Source organism: Cervus elaphus, chromosome 18, assembly GCF_910594005.1.
Source record: "Cervus elaphus chromosome 18, mCerEla1.1, whole genome shotgun sequence".
NCBI classification, from domain to species: domain Eukaryota; kingdom Metazoa; phylum Chordata; class Mammalia; order Artiodactyla; family Cervidae; genus Cervus; species Cervus elaphus.
This window is the reverse complement of record NC_057832.1, coordinates 62656200-62678514: the sequence shown is the minus strand read 5'-3', so window position 1 is coordinate 62678514 and position 22315 is coordinate 62656200. Positions and strand designations below refer to the sequence as shown.

Genomic DNA, 22315 nt, shown 5'->3' with positions numbered 1-22315 from the left:
CTCCTATTTCATTTTAAAACAACTTTATGTTGTAATGATTTGTAGCTTATAGTTCACATTGAATCCTAATACTTTTTCATTTTGGGATTGTGAACATTTGTTTACTCTCTCTGAATTGACTTGTATCTGATCATTTGCCCAGTTTCCTTTCCATGAACAATTTGAATTCTTACATTCCCTCAATTTATATAAATCAATGCATTTTAATGTGACATTTTATTAAAAAATCCATTTGTCCACAAATTATCTGTGGAGTCCAAGTTCAGTTTTTGAATTCCTTGATATTTGAAATATGTGCTCTTGGAACTATATTCTACTGATTGAATTCAACTTCCCAAACAGTTGTACACTATTTTTTTCCCCTGGAATCCATCAAGGATCTTCAGAACATACCTTTCCATTATATTGATAAATATGTCATACTGAGCTGACATCTTCATTCCTTTCTGCTGTAGCAAATTATTTTCATTAGCAAGAGCATATAAAATTTAAATGTTGAAAAAGCACACTGCTATGAAGCAAATGAATCCCCAGGGGTTTAAAAGCTCTCAGCATTTTTAGTTTATTAATGTTCCTCAATTTCCTTTGATTTCTGTCTTAGAAGCCTTAAAATATTCTTTGTGGAAGATAATGTTGGTTTAAAATTTAAGTTTTTAGTGTTGCTTTTTAAAGCTCTTTGTAACAAGTCTGAAAGATTTGTGCCATGAAACTATCATAAAAATTTTTTAAAACCAGTTAAAGACATTTAACTTTAAATTCCTCAAAGAAAGGATGCAACTACTGCAAAGAACATAGTTTATCTGGTATCCATTTCTTTCTTTTCTTTCTTCTCAACTTTTATGATGCTATTTTCTGTGAAAGTTTTCTTTTTTGCATCATTTTTGTTTTGTATCATTTTGGTACACATACAGAACTACCACTTTGCAACTTTTTCTCAATTTAAGGAAAAAATAACAAAGTTTCCTAAAGTGTATTTTAGGGGGTAAGAAAAAATCTTGTGGTAGACATATTTCAGAGAAAGTGTTTATAAAATTTCTTGCTGGCAGATAGAGAGGAGAAACTTATAGTACACTAATCCAAATATCTTAACATCTTAGCATATGTAGACTGTCATAAAATCATCTCATTTAAAAAAGAAAAAAGATCCCCAACATCCTTAAAAAATATTCCTCACCATTACTTCACCCAAATTTATGTTCCAGGATTTGGTTGATCTATATTTGTATGCCTGTAGCTAGCTCTTCATTTCCTTTTTGTCTTCATTTTTCCCCCCTTTCTCAGTAGGTCTTTTACTTTAGCTAAATTATGTCCCCCAAACTCTTGTTTTATACACCTAATTATTACCCCCTCATTACCAGTCTGATCAGGTAGACCATCAGCTACTTCCTGATTTGATGCAATAGCTACTTAATTTCCCCCCTTTTCTCCCTTCAGGTACTGCAGTTTATTCTCCAAGTAGCAGTGACCTTTTGAAGATATATCTATCTGATTATGTCACTCTTGAAAGGTATATATAAATCTTCCAACAACTTCTTATGTCTCTGAGAATAAAAGTCAAGGACCTTACTAAAGTCCGTTTTATTTGACCTCTGCTCTCTGTCTCACAGTATTTCCTATCATTTTCCTCTCGTTCAGTCAACCCTAGACACTGACTTCCTCGACATTCCTCAGAATGGGATCAGCTATTTCTTACATCAGAGTTTTTCTCTGTCTGCGGTAATGCTCTGCCCTCAGGTGTCTTCACTAACTTCAAATCTCTGCTCAAACATATCCTTATGGAAGCCTTCTCTGATTGTCATATCTAAAATAACAAATCAGCATTGTTCATGCTCTGTCACCTTTATCATATGTTAATTTCCCTTATAGCACTATCAACTGCCTTTAAAAAGATTGTTTCTTTATTTATAGTCTCAATGAGAATGTGTATTCCATGGATACAAAGTTTTCTTTTGGGCACTGTTCTAATCCAGTGTTTAGAACATGCCTTGTACTTGGTAGGAACTCTAAAACTAAATATTGAATTGAGGAATGTATGACTTTGTGGAGGTCCAGCAGGGTACTTCTGTCTGTATCATTGTTCCATTTTGTGTATGTGTGTCATTGAAATTCCTTTTCACCTTTTTTATCTTGCACCCATCCTATACCATATTTAGGAAACTGTTCATTACTGTATTGGCCGAGACATGACTGTCATCTTGGGTAGGTATGCTGAAAGTTCAGTTTTCTGTATCTCTTTTTTATTCTTGACCTGAGAATATAGCTTAATTTGAAAGTTCTGAGTAGATATTAATGCTTTTGGACAAAAAATGCACAGTAGTTGAGTGCTTCAACATAATAATGCTTAGGACCATTGAACTGACATATTTAATCATAGAACTCGTCATTCTATCTGGAAGAAAAGCTATGATAGACCTAGACAGTGTATTAAAAAGCAGAGACATCACTTTGCTGACAAAGGTCCATATAGTCAAAGCTATGGTTTTTCCAGTAGTCATGTGCGAATGTGAGCGTTGGATCATAAATAAGGTTGAGCATTGAAAAATTGATGTTTTCAAAGTATGGAGCTGTAGAAGACTCTTGAGAGTCCCTTGGACTGCAGGGAGATCAAACCAATTAATCCTAAAGGAAATCAACCCTGAATATTCATTGAAAGGACCGATGCTGAAGCTGAGTTTCCAATACATTGGCCATCTGATAAAAAAGAGACGACTCATTGGAAAAGACCCTGATGCTGGAAAGATTGAAGGCAGGAGGAGAAGGGGATGGCAGAGGACGAGATAGTTGGATGGCGTCACTGACTCAATGGACATGAATTTGAGCAAACTCCAGGAGATCGTGAAGGGCAGGGAAGGCTGGTGTGCTATGGTTCATGGGGTCCCAAAGAGTTAGACATGGCTCAACAACAACAACAACAACATCTTAATATGAGTAGCATAATTAGTGTATATAGATGTTTCTAATGGTTATACTATGAGTACAACATGGGCATTCAAATTGTTTCTGGGGGTTGGTGAGGAAAGAGGGAGGGGAATGGGTTAAGTCAGGGTCTTTTCTAAAACCATATCTAGAGTGTTGTTGTTATCCTGTAGTATAATTAGACAGTTTTACTTTCATTGCATTGGCACATATACCATCGTTTATAACTTATCTTTTCTTTCATTCTTACAGTATCAATCTTTAACAGAGCAGGTTAAGAATTTACGATTTGTTGGAAAGTCCATCTTTCTGAATTTAAAATCCTGTTCTTTAGCTTGTGCAGGTCACATTGGGACATCTACAGCTGGGGGGTGAATGAGTGATAGAACTCTCCATATAATACCACACGGATCCACACATTTTATTCACATATATCTAATGTCCTGTAGAGTTCCTTCACATACTATGTACATATTTAAAATTTGTATTAACTTGCTTAGCAGTTTTGTTCTAAATATCTTGAGAAAGGGGCATGTGATCTTCACTATTGATAATGAGGAAAGAGGCCTCTCTTTGCCTACTTCATCTCATTTCCCTGTTTCTCTTTCCTCTTTGAGACAAATTATGAGATCTTTCAGAATAATTCTGATATCTTATTATATCATGAGTGAATGTGTGGTCCTTGAAAAACTCTGAAGAAAGACATGGTCTGGCTTTATTATATTATTACCTCACTTTTTCCTTTCAAAAAACTTACTAACTTATGCTTTCTGGGTTTTTTTTGTTTTTTTTGTTTAAATCCTGGTCCTTAGGTACTCATTGCCCTCCTTGTCACCATCTGGCTCTTCCAGGTCCCAATGTATTCTCTTTTCCTTGTTCCAAGCAGGAATTTTTTTTTTTTTATTAAAGGCTTTCTCTGATAATGGTAATGCAACTAGAATGTGAGTGAAAATGACTCCTTCTGGAAAGCATAATTACCTCAGATAGTAAAATGGCCTGCTTGGTTTACTGATCAGAGTTCCACAGTGAGTGCCAGGAGACCTGCGTTCTGTTTCTTAGTCTGACTTTCAACTATTGTGCAATATTGGGTGGATCTTTTTCTTCAAAATTAAAAAGAGATTGGATTAGTTTTTAGGTTAGTTTCAGCTGAAACCTTTTATGATGTACATAAGTCACATTTGAAGCTGTAAACAGGTTGTCTCTTACTACAATATAAACACACAGGTAAGAATGACTGGGAGAAAAAGATAATTCCTAAAATAAAGACAATTAAAACCAACAAAAAATTACCACAAATATCTTTGCTTATGAAACCCAGGGGGCTCAGTTAAAATGCACTTTTCTTCACTTTTCTTAGCCCACTTGGAATTTTCACATCACTTGCCTCCTTCCCAGTCAACAAAGGAACCTCACCTTATTTAACCAGGATGCTGAGACAGGGAGAGGAGAAGTGAGTGCATGTGGAGTTGGTCATGTCAGGGTTGAGAAAAATAAATAATTGCCTGGCATCCTGTTCCCTGAAGCACATACCATTAACATCCCATAAATATTCATTTCTTTACACTTTTGCCTTGGTCCTGTGGTCAGTCACATATTTAGCTTTTGGTGGCATCAATCCAGAAATAAAATGTACAGTTGGATGAGCTGTTTGATAAGCTTTGTCTTTGTAAAATTAGAGCTCTCCTTTTTAATGGACCTTACACACACTCGCGCACACACACATTTTTTAGAACCCACATACAATGCTGGGCTGCCTCATGGTCCAGTCTGTGCGCTGTGCTACATTAAAACGCAACTCCCAACTGTAGGGAGCTGCATGTCTTTGCTGCGGTTTGGCTTAAAGGGAGTGAGTAACACAAGGGTTTATATAGTGCACCACGTAGGAAGTTTGGCCCCACATTTCTTGAGACATCTGTTTTTCTTCCCCAAAGAACTGCTGAAAAGTCTTTAGAGCCTCATCTAAGTTATTCCTTCGCTGCTTTGTGCCCCACCCCCGAGACAAGTGATGCATGCGTTTAACACCAAGTGTACGTGCCCCGTGAAGCATGCCGTCCTGTGTGCAGTGTAGTGTCTTTCCTCATTATGGCTACTTTCCTTGTGACAAATTAGCCTATATGTAGACAAATAAGGAGCCACAGATGGCATCTCAGAAGGTAGGGGATTATGAATTGCAGTAGTTTTTAGTAGTGATGTAAGCTTGCAAATGTTTATTTTTCAATACATTTTATCTTGCTGTATGTTGTAGAGCTAACCTTTTTGGCACCTAGGACCATTTTCATGGACAAATTTTCCAGACCATGGGTGGGGCGGGGGGAATGCTTTCAGGATCATTCAAGGGCATTACATTTATTGTGTCCTTTATTTCTATTGTTATTACATCAGCTCCAACTCAGATCGTCAGGCATTAGATTCTGGAGGTTGGGGACCCCTGTTAATAGAGAATGTATACTCCTGTAACTAAAAATAAAGTTCATTTGGCAGCCTTTGTGTTGTCCCAAAGAAAGTACTTTTAAATTTATATTTTCTTGATCTATTTATAATATTTCTCTACTTTCAGAAAACTATGCTTTTAGGTTGCCCTTGTATGACTTCCAATTCTGTGCTCTTTTGTAATTTTCAGTAATTTCAAACTGTCCCTAGTTCTGCATGTCTGTTGCTGAAACTATTCCACAAGTAGAAGAAACGCAGTGTAATTTTTTATTTCTAATTGGTATTTGATTTTACATAGGTGTTCTCTTTGATATCCCTCTAATTGTGTCCTGGAGAATCTCATTCCCACTGGACTGAAATGATGCTAGATGCTAAAATGTGACTAAGTACTTGCTTACTCATATTATTATATTAAAGGAACATCATTATTATAAGTATTGTTTTTATTTTGAGAGACAACTTGTTTTTATGACTATAGAAGATCAAATTTTAAGGGCAAATGTACAATAATAGAGAATATATGGTAATAAGCTATGAATAAATAAACAATAAAATATTTAATGCTTCGGAGAAGGCAATGGCGACCCACTCCAGTACTCTTGCCTGGAAAATCCCATGGATGGAGGAGCCCGAGCAGTCGTGGGGTCGGTAAGAGTCGGACACGACTTAGCGACTTCACTTTCACTTTTCACTTTCATGCATTGGAGAAGGAAATGGCAACCCACTCCAGTGTTCTTGCTGGAGAATCCCAGGGATGGGGAAGCCTGGTGGGCTGCCATCTCTGGGGTCTCACAGAGTCGGACACGACTGAAGCGACTTAGCAGCAGCATTTAATGCTTATTTTCTTATTATTGGAATTACATTTTTTTGAGAGGACATTTAAAATAGAATACAAATGATTATTTTATTTTTACATGTCTACTTATAAGACAGTGAAAATATATTTGATTATTTTTACAAAGCTATTTGGCTATACATTTGATGTTTCATTTTAAAATAAGGTATTGGCTACTATGTTGTAGAAATGATCCTGATAATTTTCTCTCAGAATTGTTACTTGTTACTTTCACTGTGATTTATTACTCTTACAAGTTATATTTTAAATGCTCATCTTTACAAAGTTGTTTAAATATCAGACATAATATGTTGGTTTTTTTTATAAGAAAACTATCAGATGTAATCTTTTTATTTTTAATTGAACTATAGTTGATGTATAATATTGTGTTTCAGGTATATAGCAAGTGATTCAGTTATATATTCAGATTATTTTCCCTTATAGTTTATTATAAAATATTGAATATAGTTCCTTATGCTATACAGTAAATCCTTGTTTACTTTTTATATAATAATTTATATCTGTTAATTGTATACCCCTAATTTATCCCTCCCTCCCTCCTCCTTTCCCCTTTGGTAACCACAGTTTGTTTTCTATGTCTGTGTGTCTGTTTCTGTTTTGTAAATAAACTCATTTGTATTATTTTTAAGATGCCACATATAAGTGATATCATGTATGATATTTATCTTTGTCTGATTTACTTCACTTAGTAAGATAATCTATAGGTCCATTCATGTGCTACAGTGGCAGTATTTCATTATTTTATGGCTGAATAACATTTCATTGTGTACACACACACACTCACTAACTCACTCACTCACTCTATATCTTCACTCATCTGTTGATGGATGATTAGGTTGCTTCCATGTCTTGTCTATTGTAAACAGCGCTGCTATGGACATTGGGGTGCATGTATCTTTTCAAATTCTGGTTTCCTCCAAATATATATATCCAGGAATGGAATTGCTGTATCATATAGTAGTTTTTAGTTTTTTAAGGAACCTCACTACAGTTTTCCAAAGTGACTTCATCAATTTACATTTCCACCAATGCTGAAGGAGGATCTCCTTTTCTTCACATCTTCGCTAACATTTATAATTTGTAGACATTTTTTTTTTTTTAATTTTGGCCACCTCATGTGTGGCTTGCAGGATTTCAGTTCCCGGACCAGGATTGAACCTGGGTCATACAACAGGGAAAGCCTGGACTCTTCACCATTAGGCTACCAGGAACTCTGTATTATTTGTAGACTTTTTGACTTTCGTGGCCATTTTGACCACTGTGAAGTGATGCCTCACTGTAGTGTTGATTTGCTTTTAACTAATTTGTGACCTTGAGCATATTTTCATGTGCCTGTTGGCCATCTGTATGTCTTCTTTGGAGAAATGTCTGTTTAGGTTTTCTGCCCGTTTTTTGATTGCATTTTTTTTTATATTGAGCTGTATGAACTGTTTGCATATATTGGAAATTAAACTCTTGTCGGTCATGTCATTTGCAAATGTTTCCTCATAGTTCATAGACTGTCTTTTCGTTTTGTTGATGGCTTCGTTAACTGTGCAAAAGCTTGTAAGTTTGATTAGGTTCCATTTTTTTCTCATTTGCTTTTGCTTTTATTTCTTTTGCCTTGGGAAACTGATCTGAGAAAATATTGCTATGATTTTATTGTGCTTTATTAACAACACAAAATATATTTTAATTAATCTGCTTTACACATTTGTTTTAAGCTCTATAAATTTTCAAGTTTTAATTAAAGAATTTATATGCGGTAAAGTTCACATCTTTTTAGTGTACAGTTCTGTATGTTTTCACAAACATATAGTTGTGTACTCACTACCACAATTAAGATGTGGAACAGTTCCATCATGCTCCAAAATATTTTCATGTGGATTTTAGTCAACACCTCCTCTCATCTTGTAGTCTCTGGTAACCACTGATCTATTTTCTGTCCCTAGAGTTTTGTTGTTTAAAGTGTGTTTTTTGGGAGAGGTAACAGTCTTTTTAATTGAGTGAATTTGATATTGTAGCACTGTTTACATTTATGATGTCCACCATGTTACAGAATGTAACATGGTCTCTATTGTAGCCATATCTATCACATCACATAATTGCAGTGCAATATTGTTGCCTCTCTTCATTATACTCTGTAGTGAATGTCTGTGGCGTATTTACTACTCCTTTCAAGTTTGTACCCTTAAACAACATCAATCTTATCCCCCCATCCCCATCTCTTGGTAACCACCTATTTTGCTCTCTGATTTTACAAGTTTGACTTTGTTAGATTCCACATTTATGTGTGGTATCAGACAGCACAACCTCTCTGACTTGTCTCAGCATGATGTGCTCAAGGTCTATCCATGTTGAAGCAAATGGCAGGATAAGGCTTCCCCAGTAGGAAGTGGGTAAGGAACCTGCCTGCCAGTGCAGGAGACATAAGAGACTCAAGTTCAATCCCTGGGTTGGGAGGACCCTCTGGAGGAGGGCATGGCAATCCACTCCAGTATTCTTGCCTGGAGAATCCCTTGGACAGAGAAGTGTTATATGTATATATGCATTATATACATGTATATAATACTTCAGTCCTGTCTGACTCTTGTATTTATACAAATTGTATAAAATACTCATGTATAATATATATGTATATACTATATCTATATGTACGTATTATATTCAACTCTGTGTTATTAATCATGCGGTATGTAACCTTCAGAGGCAGGCTTCTTTCATCTAGCCTAATGCGTTTGAGATTCATCAAATTGTTGTGTATATCAGTTTTGCCTTCGTGAGAATGTAGTCACTTGTTCCTATCATTTCTTAGGAGTTTATAATTCTCCTCTCATTTCTTATTCAAGTATGTTTATTTTATAGATTATTACATTTTATTTTGACTTATAAATTGACTTGGCTTAAGAACTAGAGACTTTACGATTTGATCTTTTCTGAGAATAATTTGGGGTCCCCTCCATAGCTGTCTACTCTCACTTCTATTTCCACCCTTAGTCTCTCTTGTTCTCATACTTCTTTCCTTTGTTCTCATAGGTGTTTGTTGTTCTTTTCACTACTTTTCATCTGTTTGACAAGGTGAGAGATGTACAGCCCATTCAGGTAGTTAGCTTTTAGAGAAGAAGCAGCTCATTATCAGTTGATTAATAATACCCATTCATTTATTCAGTCACTTACTCATTTATTCATTGATTACTGATCACCCACCATATGTAAATGGCAAAAGAAGTAAGAAGAATCCAAGAATCCTAGAATTGAAACCTTTGAGATAATAAATTAAATTTTTGTTCTCCCTTCCAAATCAGGTGGGAGATGGGGACAGAGTTTGTTACCCAAGGGCCACTGTCAGATGGCTTATGGACTGCAGTGTATGGAAAAATAATATAATCAGAGAGGTAAATCAAAAAGTTGGGCTTCCCTTGTGAATCAGCTGGTAAAGAATCCACCTGCAATACGGGAGACCTGGATTCAATCCCTGGGTTGGGAAGAGTCCCTGGAGAAGGGAATGGCTACCCTCACCAGTATTCCCACACCTACCAATGAGGAGACATAAGAGATGAAGGTTCGATCCCTGGGTCGGGAAGATCCCCTGGAGGTGGGCATGGCAACCCACTCCAGTATTCTGGCCTGGAGAATTTAATGGAGTGTAGTCCTTGGGGTCGCAGAGAGTCAGACACAGCTGAGCAACTTTCACTTTCAAATCAAAAAGTCAGGTGGGCTGCTAATGACAGATTGTCATTTTGAAGAGGCCAGCTAGACTGAAATGGAACAGAAATCAGGGAGGCAAGACAGGAATGAAAATACACAAGATGCCTGGAGAAATCCTCTGTGGGTTGCCTTTTTTTACAGGTAAGAAATGAGTAATTTAAAGACATCTGCATGTGAGAGAGGCAATCCCCATTTTCATAGTCCTAGCTAGTGGCTTTGTAAAATGTACATGAATGAATAACTAATTGTAATATTCAATAATTGACAAAATTTAATTGATAGAAAGTTCTTCCTTACATTGAATTGGAATCAATTAGCCATTATTTCTAACTCCATCTTTTGGTTTTACACAGACGATCTCACATAGATAACTTTGCAGATGTCTGAAAAAATTTTTATAATCAATAAACCTTTCTGAAGATAAAGAAGTCATATTTCTTCAGTTATCCTTTATATATACTCTATGGATTTCTTTCACCCTTCACAGTTCTCATTACCCTCCTGTGGATATGCTTCTCTTTGCTGAAGTTTCCCTTTAAAATGTATCCAGAGCTAAATACCATACCATGTATATGTTCTGACCAACACAGAAGGCAATGAAAATTTGTCTTCATTTTTTTCTGTAACTGAATGGCAGTTTCTTTTTCAGTCATGTTACATTGTTACTATAATGTTGCTTCATTTCATGTAAATTACAATTAATATCAGTTTGAATACTGTAAAAAAAAATAGGATTTATATGTCTGTTACATTTGTTTCTTTATCATTTAGTGTATTCAGCATATCAAGATTTTTAGAAATCTTGGTTCTATTATCTATGTTAACAATTGTGTCATACATAATTTTGATTAATACATTTTATACCTCTACTTAATTATTTTTGAAAATATTGATCAGAACAAGGTTAAGAATAGAGCCTTTTCTAAACTCAGTGAGTAGGAACTCTTTTGATTTGTCATTAATCCTTTGGATGGGATTATTTACCTACTGGTATACATCTGAAATTAATCATAAGTGTCATTATAATAATGGCTAATATTTATTAAGCAGTAGATACTTTTCTAGGAAATTTGTGTGAATTAATTTATTTTTCATACTGTCTTTATTAGGATTTATACTGTTATTTCCCCATTTTACCAATGGCAAAGCTGAGTCAGGTTGTCCAGAACTGTGAAGTATCTGAGATTTTTCCTTACTTGCATGGTAACAAATTAGTCAGACACTATTTTGTGGAGCGTTATAGAAGACAAAGGACTTTATTACTCCTGATACAGTGAGGAGCAGGAACCTTATGCTTGCTTTGGTTCCTTATCCCCCAAGTCCAGGGGCTTCCCTGGTGGCTCAGATGGTCAATCAACCTGCAGTGCAGGAGATCGGGATTGATGCTAGTGGTAGAGACCCTACCTGCCAGTGCGGGAGATGTAGGAGACACTGGTTTGATCCCTGAATTGGAAAGATCCCCTGGGGGAGGCCACTCCAGTGTTTTTGCCTAGGGAATCTCATAGACAGAGGAGCCTGGCAGGCTATGATCCATAGGGTCTCAAAGATCAGACATGACTGAAGCGACTTAGCATGCATGCACCCATAAGTCCACCAGGGGCTCCACAGAGTGGCCCAAGTCCATGCTGTACACTCTGTATCACTCTGTATTGCAGATGAGGAACTGCAAGTTTAGGAACTCTGATCTTTTATAATGGGCTATAAGCAAACCTTCCTTTTGTTCAGGGGGAGGTGTTATGGATATTCAAAGGCAATTTGGTATACAGACATCCATGAGAAAGATAGTCTAGAACAAAGGCTGTCAGTGCCTCTGCTCACAAAACATGCAGAAACTTGACCGATCTATGATATTTGCCTCTTGATCCAAGAATTTCCCCCAAAGTTACATAGGAAATGGACTTAACAGTTGGCCAAGAAAGACTTACTCCATAATTTCTTGGTCCAGGCATTGTACAGCCAATGCATTTCTTTGATCCACTCATCTAATAACATGTGAGACAAGGAAACAAGGTTTAGCATGACATTTTTAACAAATCCATGGCAGGCTTTTTTTTTTTTTTAAATGTAAGTGCTCACAAACCATCTGTTTAGTAACCTGTTGCAGAATTTTGTTGGGGAATAATGTCAAGATCACTGATCTTCATTTCCTAGAATCCTTTTACCTTCAAAAAATAAAATAACATTTGTCCCCTCTTATGTGTTACATCTGCTCTTCTGTTGTTTGTAACTGTTTCAAGGTTATCAAGTATAGTTTAGTGATAATATATACAAGCTGCTTTTTAGACACCTTAAAATTTTAACCTAGTGGTTCTGCATACCTGAGCTTATTTAAAGTGACTCTTAGCCCTCTTTTTAATTCCTGAGCTTTGATTTTCTCGTTAATCATATTTGATTTTACATTTTAGTATAACTTCTTTTTGGTGGAGAAGGTAAACCACCCAAGAATCAAGAAGCTTGACTGTATCTCTGTTATCTTAGAACCTACCACTGTCCCAAACACTAGGTTCATATATTCTTTATTATTTTCTCCATATCTAAATATCTTGAAGTGTTCCTAGTTTTTTTTTTTGGGGGGGGGGGCTTGGGGTGAGGATTTGCCACAGCCCATTTTAAGAATTTAATATTAAAGCTTTGAGTCATGTTTCTGTACTGTTTCTTGCCATGTAATATTAGTTCTGAGGTTAAATAATCCCTGTGTAATGCTTTTTGTTTTTAAGATATTTTCTAATTAGTTTTCTTAGTGTCTTCTGAGACTGGAAGCTTATAATTTCACTTTTAATATCTCATAATTTCAGTAGATATGATATTGATATTGATCTCAAACTTTTTATTTTAGTTTCATGCCAAGTTATTGTATATATGTTCAGTTCAGTTCAGTTGCTCAGTCGTGTCTGATTCTTTGTGACCCCGTGGACTGCAGCACGCCAGGCCTCCCTGTCCATCACCAACACCCGGAGTTTACCAAAAGTCATGTCCACTGAGTCAGTGATGCCATCCAACCATCTCATCCTCTGTCATCCCCTTCTCTTCCTGACTTCAATCTTCCCCAGCATCAGGGTCTTTTCAAATGAGTAAACTCTTCACATCAGGTGGTCAAAGTATTGGGGTTTCAGCTTCAACGTTAGTCCTTCCAATGAACACCCAGGACTGATCTCCTTTAGGATAGACTGGTTGGATCTCCTTGCATCCAAGGGACTCTCAAGAGTCTTCTCCAACACCACAGTTCAAAAGCATCAGTTCTTCGGTGCTCAGCTTTCTTTATAGTTCAACTCTCACATCCATACATGACCACTGGAAAAACCGTAGCCTTGACTAGATGGACCTTTGTTGGCAAAGTAATGTCTCTGCTTTTTAATATGCTGTCTACGTTGGTCATAACTTTCCTTCCAAGGAGTAAGCGTCTTTTAATTTCATGGCTGCAGCCACCGTCGGCAGTGATTTTGGAGCCCCCAAAAATAAAATCTGCCACTGTATGTATGTGGAAGTTGGTCATTTTTTTCTGTAAAAGGCTAGATAGTAAATACAGATTGTGGACCATTGGTCTCTGTCACAACTGTTCAACTCTGCCACTGTAATATAAAAACAGCTATGGATGGCACCTAAGTGCATGACTGTGGTTGTGTGCCAGTAGTTTTATTTATGGACATTAATGTTTGAATTATATATAGTTTTCATATTTCATAAGATATTCTTTTGATTTTGATTCAGCCATTTAAAACTATAAAAGTGTATAACCTCACAGACCATCCAAGATCAGGTGGTGAGCCAGTATTAGCTCACAGACTGTATTTTGCCAAGCGTGCACGCAAGCATACACACATATAGTTGTTAATATAAATATAGACATATCTTTTAAAATTTCTGTTTCTAAAATCCATGCCACATTTTGTTCACTGGCTTGGAACTGTGAGCTTAGAATTGACGTGGACTTCTAAGAATTCTATGACAACATTTTTTCTTATTTCTTCCTGTTTCACTGCTATCAAGTAGTAGTTCTCCTTATTGCTTTCTTTTTTCTTTTTTTTTTTTTATTTTTGCCTGGACCGGGTCTTTATTGCTGTGCACAGGCTTTCTCTAGTTGCAGTAAGAAGGGGCTAGTCTTTGTTGTGGTGTGTGGTCTTCTCATTGTCATGGCTTCTATGGTTGTGTAGCACAAGCTTCAGTAGTTGTGGTCCATGGGCTTAGTTGCTTCATGGCATGTAGGATCTTCCCAGACCGTGGATCAAAGCCATGTTCCCTTTATTGGCAGGCAGATTCTTATCTGCACCACCAGAAGAAGTCCTACTTATTGCTTCTTAAGCCTTTAGAAAGGAAAAATTATTGGCAAGCCAATAATTCATTAGTTTCTGTCCTTTATTGTGTCCATCTTTGAATGAAATGTTCTCTTGGTATCTCTAATTTTCTTGAAGAGATATCTGGTCTTTCCCATTCTATTGTTTTCCTCTATTTCCTTGCATTGATCGCTGAAGAAGGCTTTCGTATCTCTCCTTGCTATTCTTTGGAACTCTGCATTCGAATGGGTATATCTTTCCTTTTCTCCTTTGCCTTTTGCTTCTCTCCTTTTCATAGCTATTTGTAAGGCCTCCTCAGACAATCATTTTGCCTTTTTGCATTTCTTTTTCTTGGGGATGGTCTTGATCACTGCCTCCTGTGCAATGTCAAGAATCTCTGTCCATAGTTCTTCAGGCACTCTGTCTAGCCCATCTAATCCCTTGAATCTATTTGTCACTTCTACTGTATAGTCATAAGGGATTTGATTTAGGTCATACCTGAATAGTCTGTTGGTTTTCCCTACTTTCTTCAATTTTAAATCTGAATATTGCAATAAGGATTTCATGATTTGAGCCACAGTCAGCTTCCAGTCTTGTTTTTGCTGACTGTATAGAGCTTCTCCATCTTTGGCTGCAAAGAATATAATCAGTGTGATTTTGGTATTGACCATCTGGTGATGTCCATGTGTAGAGCCTTCTCGTGTTGTTGGAAGAGGGTGTTTGCTATGACCAGTGCATTCTCTTGGCAAAACTCTATTAGCCTTTGCCCTGCTTCATTCCATACTCCAAGGCCAAATTTGCCTGTTACTCCAGGTGTTTCTTGACTTCCTCCTTTTGCATTCCAGTCCTCTATAATGAAAAGGACATCTTTTTTGGGTGTTAGTTCTAGAAGGTCTTGTAGGTCTTCATAGAACAGTTCAAATTCAGCTTCTTCAGCCTTATTGTTCAGGTCTTAGACTTGGATTACTGTGATATTGAGTAGTTTTCCTTGGAAGCAAATAGAGATCATTCTGTTGTTTCTGCAATTGCATCAAAGTACTGCATTTTGAACTCTTTTGTTGACTATGATGGTTACTCCAATTCTTCTAAGGGATTCTTGCCTACAATAGTAGATATAATGGTCATCTGAGTGAAATTCACCCATTTCATTTTAGTTCACTGATTCCTAAAATGTCGACATTCACTCTTGCTGTCTTCTGTTTGACCACTTCCAATTTGCATTGATTCATCGGCCTAACATTTCGGTTCCTATGCAGTATTGCTGTTTACAGCATCGGACTTTACTTCCATCACCATTCACATCCACAACTGGGTGTTGTTTTTGCTTTGACTCCATCTCTTCATTCTTTCTGGAGTTATTTCTCTACTGATCTCCAGTAGCATATTGGGCACCTATTGACCTGGGGAGTTCATCTTTCAGTGTCCTGTCTTTTTGCCTTTTCATACTGTTCATGGGGTTCTCAAGGCAAGAATACTGAAGTGGTTTGCCATTCCCTTCTCCAGTGGATCACATTTTGTCAGAACTCTCCACCATGACCCATCCGTCTTGGGTGTCCCTACAAGGCATGGCTCATAGTTTCATTGAGTTACACAAGGCTGTGGTCCCTATGATCAGATTGGTTAGTTTTCTGTGATTGTTGTTTTCAGTCTGTCTGCCCTCTGATGGAGAAGGATAAAAGGCTTATGGAAGCTTCCTGATGGGAGAGACTGACGCAGGGGGAAATTGGGTCTTGTTGGGAAAGACTAGATATCTCTTCAAGAAAATTAGAGAAACCAAGGGAACATTTCAGGCAAAGATGGGCACAATAAAGGACAGGAATGGTATGGACCTAACAGAAACAGGAGATATTAAGAAGAGGGCAAGAATATACAGAAGAACTGTACAAAAAAGATCTTCACAACCTAGATAATCATGATGGTATGATCACTCACCTAGAGCCAGACATCCTGGAATGCAAAGTCAAATGGGCTTTAGGAAGCATCACTATGAACAAAGCTAGTGAAGGTGGTGGAATTCCAGCTGAGGTATTTCAAATTCTAAAAGATGATGCTGTGAAAGTGCTGCACTCAATATGCCAGCAAATTTGGAAAACACAGCAGTGGCTACAGGACTGGAAAAGGTCAGTTTTCATTCCAGTCCCAAAGAAAGGCAATGTCAAAGAATGTTCAAACTACTGCACAATTGCACTCATCTCCCATGCTAGTAAAGTAATGCTCAAAATTCTCCAAGCCAGGCTTCAACAGTACGTGAATTGTGAACTTTCAGATGTTCAAGATGGATTTAGAAAAGGCAGAAGAGCCAGAGACCAAAATACCAACATCCATTGGATCACTGAAAATGCAAGAGAGTTCCAGAAACACATCTGCCTTATTGACTTTGCCAAAGCCTTTGACTGTGTGGATCACAACAAACTGTGGAAAATTCTTCAAGAGATGGGAATACCAGACCACTTGACCTGCCTCCTGAGAAATCTGTACGCAGGTCAAGAAGCAACAGTTAGAACTGGACAAGAACAACAGACTGGTTCCAAATCGGGGAAAGGAGTACCTCAACGCTGTCTGTTGTCACCCTGCTTATTTAAATTATATGCAGAGTACTTCATGAGAAATGCTGGACTGGCTGAAGCACAAGCTGGAATCAAGGTTACCAGCAGAAATATCAATAACCTCAGAAATGCAGATGACACCACCCTTATGACAGAAAGTGAAGAAGAGCTAAAGAGCCTCTTGATGAAAGTGAAAGAGGAGAGTGAAAAAGTTGGCTTAAAGCTCAACATTCAGAAAACTAAGATCATGGCATCTGATCCCATTACTTCATTGCAAATAGATGGGGAAACAGTGGAAACAGTGACAGACTTTGTTTTTTGGGACTCCAGAATCACTACAGATGGTGACTGCAGCCATGAAATTAAAAGACGCTTGCTTCTGGAAGAAAAGTTATGACAGCATATTAAAGCTAGATAGCATATTAAAAAGCAGAGACATTATCTTGCCAACTAAGATCCATCCAGTTAAAGCAATGGTTTTCCCGGTAGTTGTGTATGGATGTGAGAGCTGGACTATCAAGAAAGCTGAGCAGTCAAAGAATTGATGCTTTTGAACTGTGGTTGGAGAAGACTCTTGAGAGTCCCTTGGACTGCAAGGAGATCCAACCAGTCCCTCCTAAAGGAAAGCAGTCCTGAATATTCATTGGAAGGACTGATGCTGAAGCTGAAGCTCCAATACTTTGGCCACCTGATGGGAATAACTGACTCATTTGAAAAGACCCTGATGCTGGGAAAGATTGGAGTCAGGAGGAGAAGGGAACGACAGAGGAAGAGATGGTTGGATGGCATCACCAACTCAATGGATATGAGTTTGAGTCAACTCCGGGTGTTGGTGATGGACAGGGAGGCCTGGCGTGTTGTAGTCCATGGGGTCGCAAAGAGTCAGACACGACTGAGTAACTGAACTGAACTGACTTCATTAGTTACTCAACTTTTGTCATTCTTATTATTGCAGTGTCAGTCTGGATAATAAGTACAATGACTAGCAGAGTCATCAGTGTTCTCAGTGAACCAAGAATAGTGTTCAAATCATTTTCTTTAAGATCTGTAAGATTTTTGCAAAGCAAAAATATCTGGAAGCTCCCCAACAAGTAGAAGAGTCATGAAGCATGGTGACTAGCAGAGGCAACATTAAGTATGAGACAAAGCTTTGGCATGACCCACAGCTTTTTATCTACTCTTTGGTACATGAGGTTATGTGTAGACCAGAGGCCCAGGATATGATTAGATGAGTGAAGTATCTGACTGCAATCGTGAATTTGAAAACTTATCACAAAAATGTTCTCAATCAGCCAGATGTCTGTTTAAGTAGGTTTTGCTTCTGTGCTTTTGAGTAAGGGGGATCTCCTACTGTATTTGCTCATGGTGCCTCTTTATGTTTTTTAGAAGTTCTGGTATTCTTTATTTATATTTTTAAGATAACAAAACAGACCCAACCTTTCAGGGTCTGTTTCGGGGAATGTTTCTGTTCTTATATTTGATGTAAACTTTGTAGATTATACAGTCTAAGCTGAAGGAGATGGGAAGATGGATGAAAAGGCTAAGAATGAGGAATAGCAGAGTTCTCTCCCTTGATGTTCTTTCTTCCTTGCTATGAGCAAATGTATTATACTGAAAGGGCTTAGTAGACTATTTGACTGTTTTTTTGTTTTTTTCCTTCAGAACATATATCCTTTTGACAGGCTTGACTTAGAAGTAACATTTGTCACTTTATCATATGGAAGAGTTGTAAGTTGAACAGTATCATTTCTGTTTCTTTCTTGGAATTTAATCTTTTTTAGCTTCCACTATTCAACTTCTTGAATAAGCAGTCTGTGATTTTTTTAATTCTTAACTAACCAATAATTCCCTACTCCCCAAATGCCCTTTCTGAACTCATCTTGCATATTCTTTACTTTCTTTTACCTAAAGGCATTTATGTAAACAGTGTTCCTACCATTTTAAGTATCAGAAAACATATTTCTATCATATAATACTGAATTTCCTTGGGAAATAACTTAGTTCAGAATTATGTGAGTTTTGTATTTTTGTGTCTTAAAATTTTTCAGTACATTGGTCTAGGTAGCTGTCATTGTGTTGAATCAAAGTTCTTTCTATGAGGTAGTGTGTGTTAGTTTACCAAAGTCATGATCAGAATCACTTTCAGAAGAGAGAGGTTTCAAAATAAAGCTTGAAAAATACAGGCAAATCTCTTTTAGAGTTAAAACAACAATAAATGAAATATTTATGAGTCAGGAATTGGCTGTATGAGAAAATACAGATGAGTATGTGGTTTCATTGCATTACTTACAATATTTCTGTGACCAAAAAAATGAAAAGTGCAAAAAGACCTAATGCAGTCAGGTGTGGGGCTGCTGAGATGTGCAGAGATAATGAACTATTATGGTCTTACCCAGAGAGTGAAGTTCTCTTTTTATTTTTTTGAAAATGTTAATAGGAGGTGAAGAGATACAACTAGAGGATTAAAAAAAATACTGTTTGATGACACAGTGATACAAGTTAAAAATTAATTGGAAAACTATTAATATATATAACCTTTATTTTCGTAAAGAGCTATTCCATTGTTTCTGTTTTTAATCACATTTTTCAACAATAATATTTAGTCATTTTAACTAGTCTCTTAATTTAAATTTCAATATGTGGTGGTAAAAGTTAAAGTCAATGTAGTGTTTCTTTTGATATGGCAGTTGAATTCTCCCTTGTAAAGTGCATAAGTAAATTGACAAATGGCATGCGAAGTCCCTTCAGCGTTGTCTGACTCTTTGTGACCCTTTGGACTGCAGCCCACCTTACCCTTCTGTCCATGGAATTCTCCAGGGAAAAATACTGGAGTGGGTAGCCATGCTCTCCTTCAGGGGATCTTCTTGACAAAGGGATCGAACCCATGTCTCTGCCTCCTGCATTGGCAAGCAGGTTCTTTACCTCTAGTGTCACCTGGCAGGCCAAATCGAATATGTTATTAACTGAAGAAATAATCTTTATTCCTAGAAAATAACATTTATTCAAATAAAAAGATCTAATATGTTTTAGCATAGTAAGTTTATTTAATTCTATGGATGGTGCTGTTGAGGAAATGTCTTAAGAATAATATAAATAAGTGAAAAAATCATTTGCGATAATTTTGCTGGTCATAAGAATCATATGGGGAAAATTGTCCAACTGCTAACCAGTCTGATTTTGATTATCTGATTCATTAGTAGTTCTGGATAGGGATCAGAAATGTGCCTGTTTAGAAAATGTTTTAGATGATTCAGATAAGCTGGTATGAAAACCAACTTTAGAAGACTTTAGAGACACTGAAGTAAAGTATTATGTGTGTGTGCTGAAATCAGTCGTGTCCGACTCTTTGCGACCCCCATGGACTGTAGCCTGCCAAGCATCCCTTTCCATGGAATTTCCCAGGTGAAAGTACTGAAGTGAGTTGCCACTTCCTTCTTCAGGGGGTCTTCCCAACCGAAGGATTGAACCCACATCTCCTGCATTGGCAGGTGGATTCTTTTCCCCTGAGCCATCTGGGAAGCAGAGTAAAATAAAGCTTTTTTCCCCCCTCAGGAAATTAGGGAGTTGAAATAGAACCCAGATTTCACTGATGATCAGAAATAAAATTGTGATTTAGAATATAAAATATATAAATACTCCTATAAGAATAAATCCCAAACCTCTATAAAGTTCTAATAGTTTTCACTTCTGATTTTGTTTTTTTGATCCAGTGAGCATTTTAAGTTTCTATAAGTAATCTAATAGAAGAATGCAGTTTCATATGTAGAAAAGAAATTATAAAAAGGGGGAAATACTATTAGCGTACTTTAAAAGAAGACAGAGAAGGGAGGAGTTTTGGGGATGGAAGGGTGTGGGTGGCAGAAAGAGAAAGAGACGAAAAGAGGTAGAAGTAGTTGTGTTGTGTTGTATGTGTTTAAAGCTTGAGACATTTAAGTTTGTCATGTGGTGTAAATTTGTCCTGTGACATTTCAGTTAACAAAGTTTTTTGTTCTTTTATCTTCATTGAGCTATATTTATGCTATGTCATAGTGGCTGGATTAAGATTGGACAAAATAAAATGAAGATTTGGAAATTATCTGAAGAATTACAGTAACTCTTTTTCAACCAAACATATTTGTAGTCTAGATAGTCTCCTGAGGCTTGTCAATTGACTGTTTGAAATTGGGAGTAATTCTTCCCATTGGAATATAATGCTCTAAGTATTGATCAGTTTGCAGTGAAAATTTTGATAAGAAATTATGTTTGAATACTAGTCGTTAAGACAAAAACCGTTCATTTAGGCTTCCCTGGTGGCTCAGATGGTAAAGAATCTTCCTGCAATGGAGGAGACCAGAGTTCGATCCCTGGGTCAGAATGATCCCCTGTAGAAGGAAATGGCATCCCGCTCCAGTTTACTTTGTGGCAGAGGAGCCTGATGGTGTGCAGTCCATGGGGTCACAAAGAGTTGGGCACGGCTGAATGACTAACACTTAGTTCATTTATTTTGAATGCTTGTGGTTGGGACAACCTAGTTTAGGAAACTCAGTCAGTAAAAGGCTGTTTCTTGTTTTGCAAATTCTCCACCTCCTTAGAGAATCTCTTCATCACCAGGTTTCTAAACCTAGTTTCTTCAAGTCTCCCTCAGGAAATAAATCCTCTCATATTTTTCTTTGAGTTGACAGAAAGAAAGAACTTGTAATTATAGGTACAACTTTGGGTTTGAGAATGCACTAGACACTTGAGCATGGAGTTCTGATTTTATAAGGTAGCTGATGAAGAAGGGAGAAAAGGAAATGTAGGAGAGATGGGAGGGAAATAGGACAACCATACCTTTTGGCTAAGAGTGAGCTTGTGCCTGGACTGGCTTAGGTGCAAATGTAGCCAGGGAAAGCAGTTTAGTCATGAGTCCCACTGTCAGAACCCTGGAGGGAGCCAGAGCCAGAGTCAGTTGATTAGTCCTTCACTCTTAGAGCACCAACTCTCTAAACAAGCCAAGTTAAAGCAGAATGAAAAAGAGGGGACACAAAAGTGAGTCAGCTAATCTTTTTATTGCTGAATTGATGGGCTCAATAAAGGACAGAAATGATATGGACCTAACAGAAGCAGACGATATTAAGAAGAGGTGGCAAGAATACACAGAAGAACTGTACAAAAAAGGTCTTCATGACTCAGATAATCATGATGGTGTGATCACTCACCTAGAGCCAGACATCCTGGAATGTGAAGTCAAGTGGGCCTTAGGAAGTATCACTATGAGCAAAGCTAATGGAGGTGATGGAATTCCAATTGAGCTATTTCAAATCCTAAAAGATGATGCTGTGGAAATGCTGCACTCAATATGCCAGCAAATTTGGAAAACTCACCAGTGGCTACAGGACTGGAAAAGGTCAGTTTTCATTCCAATCCCAAAGAAAGGCAATGCCAAAGAATGTTCAGACTACTGCACAATTGCACTCATCTCACACGCTAGTAAAGTAATGCTCAAAATTCTAAGTCAGGCTTCAACAGTATGTGAACTGTGAACTTCCAGATATTCAAGTTGGATTTAGAAAATGCAGAGGAATCAGAGATCAAATTGCCAACATCTGCTGGATCATTGAAAAAGCAAGAGAGTTCCAGAAAAACGTCTA

General features: G+C 37.2%; 1 protein-coding gene across 3 annotated transcripts in view; it reads left to right on the top strand.

The window, feature by feature from the left end:
* FOXP2 (forkhead box P2) overlaps positions 1-22315 on the top strand; it is a 630928-nt gene that overhangs the window by 5221 nt on the left and 603392 nt on the right. Inside the window, exons 2-3 of one of the 3 annotated variants that reach the window (XM_043873378.1) lie at positions 1435-1507; positions 2154-2199. The exons of the other annotated variants lie outside the window; for them this stretch is intronic. The gene's annotated coding sequence lies outside the window, so the exon portion shown is untranslated. The remainder of the gene's footprint in view (positions 1-1434; positions 1508-2153; positions 2200-22315) is intronic. 3 annotated transcript variants of the gene reach the window in all.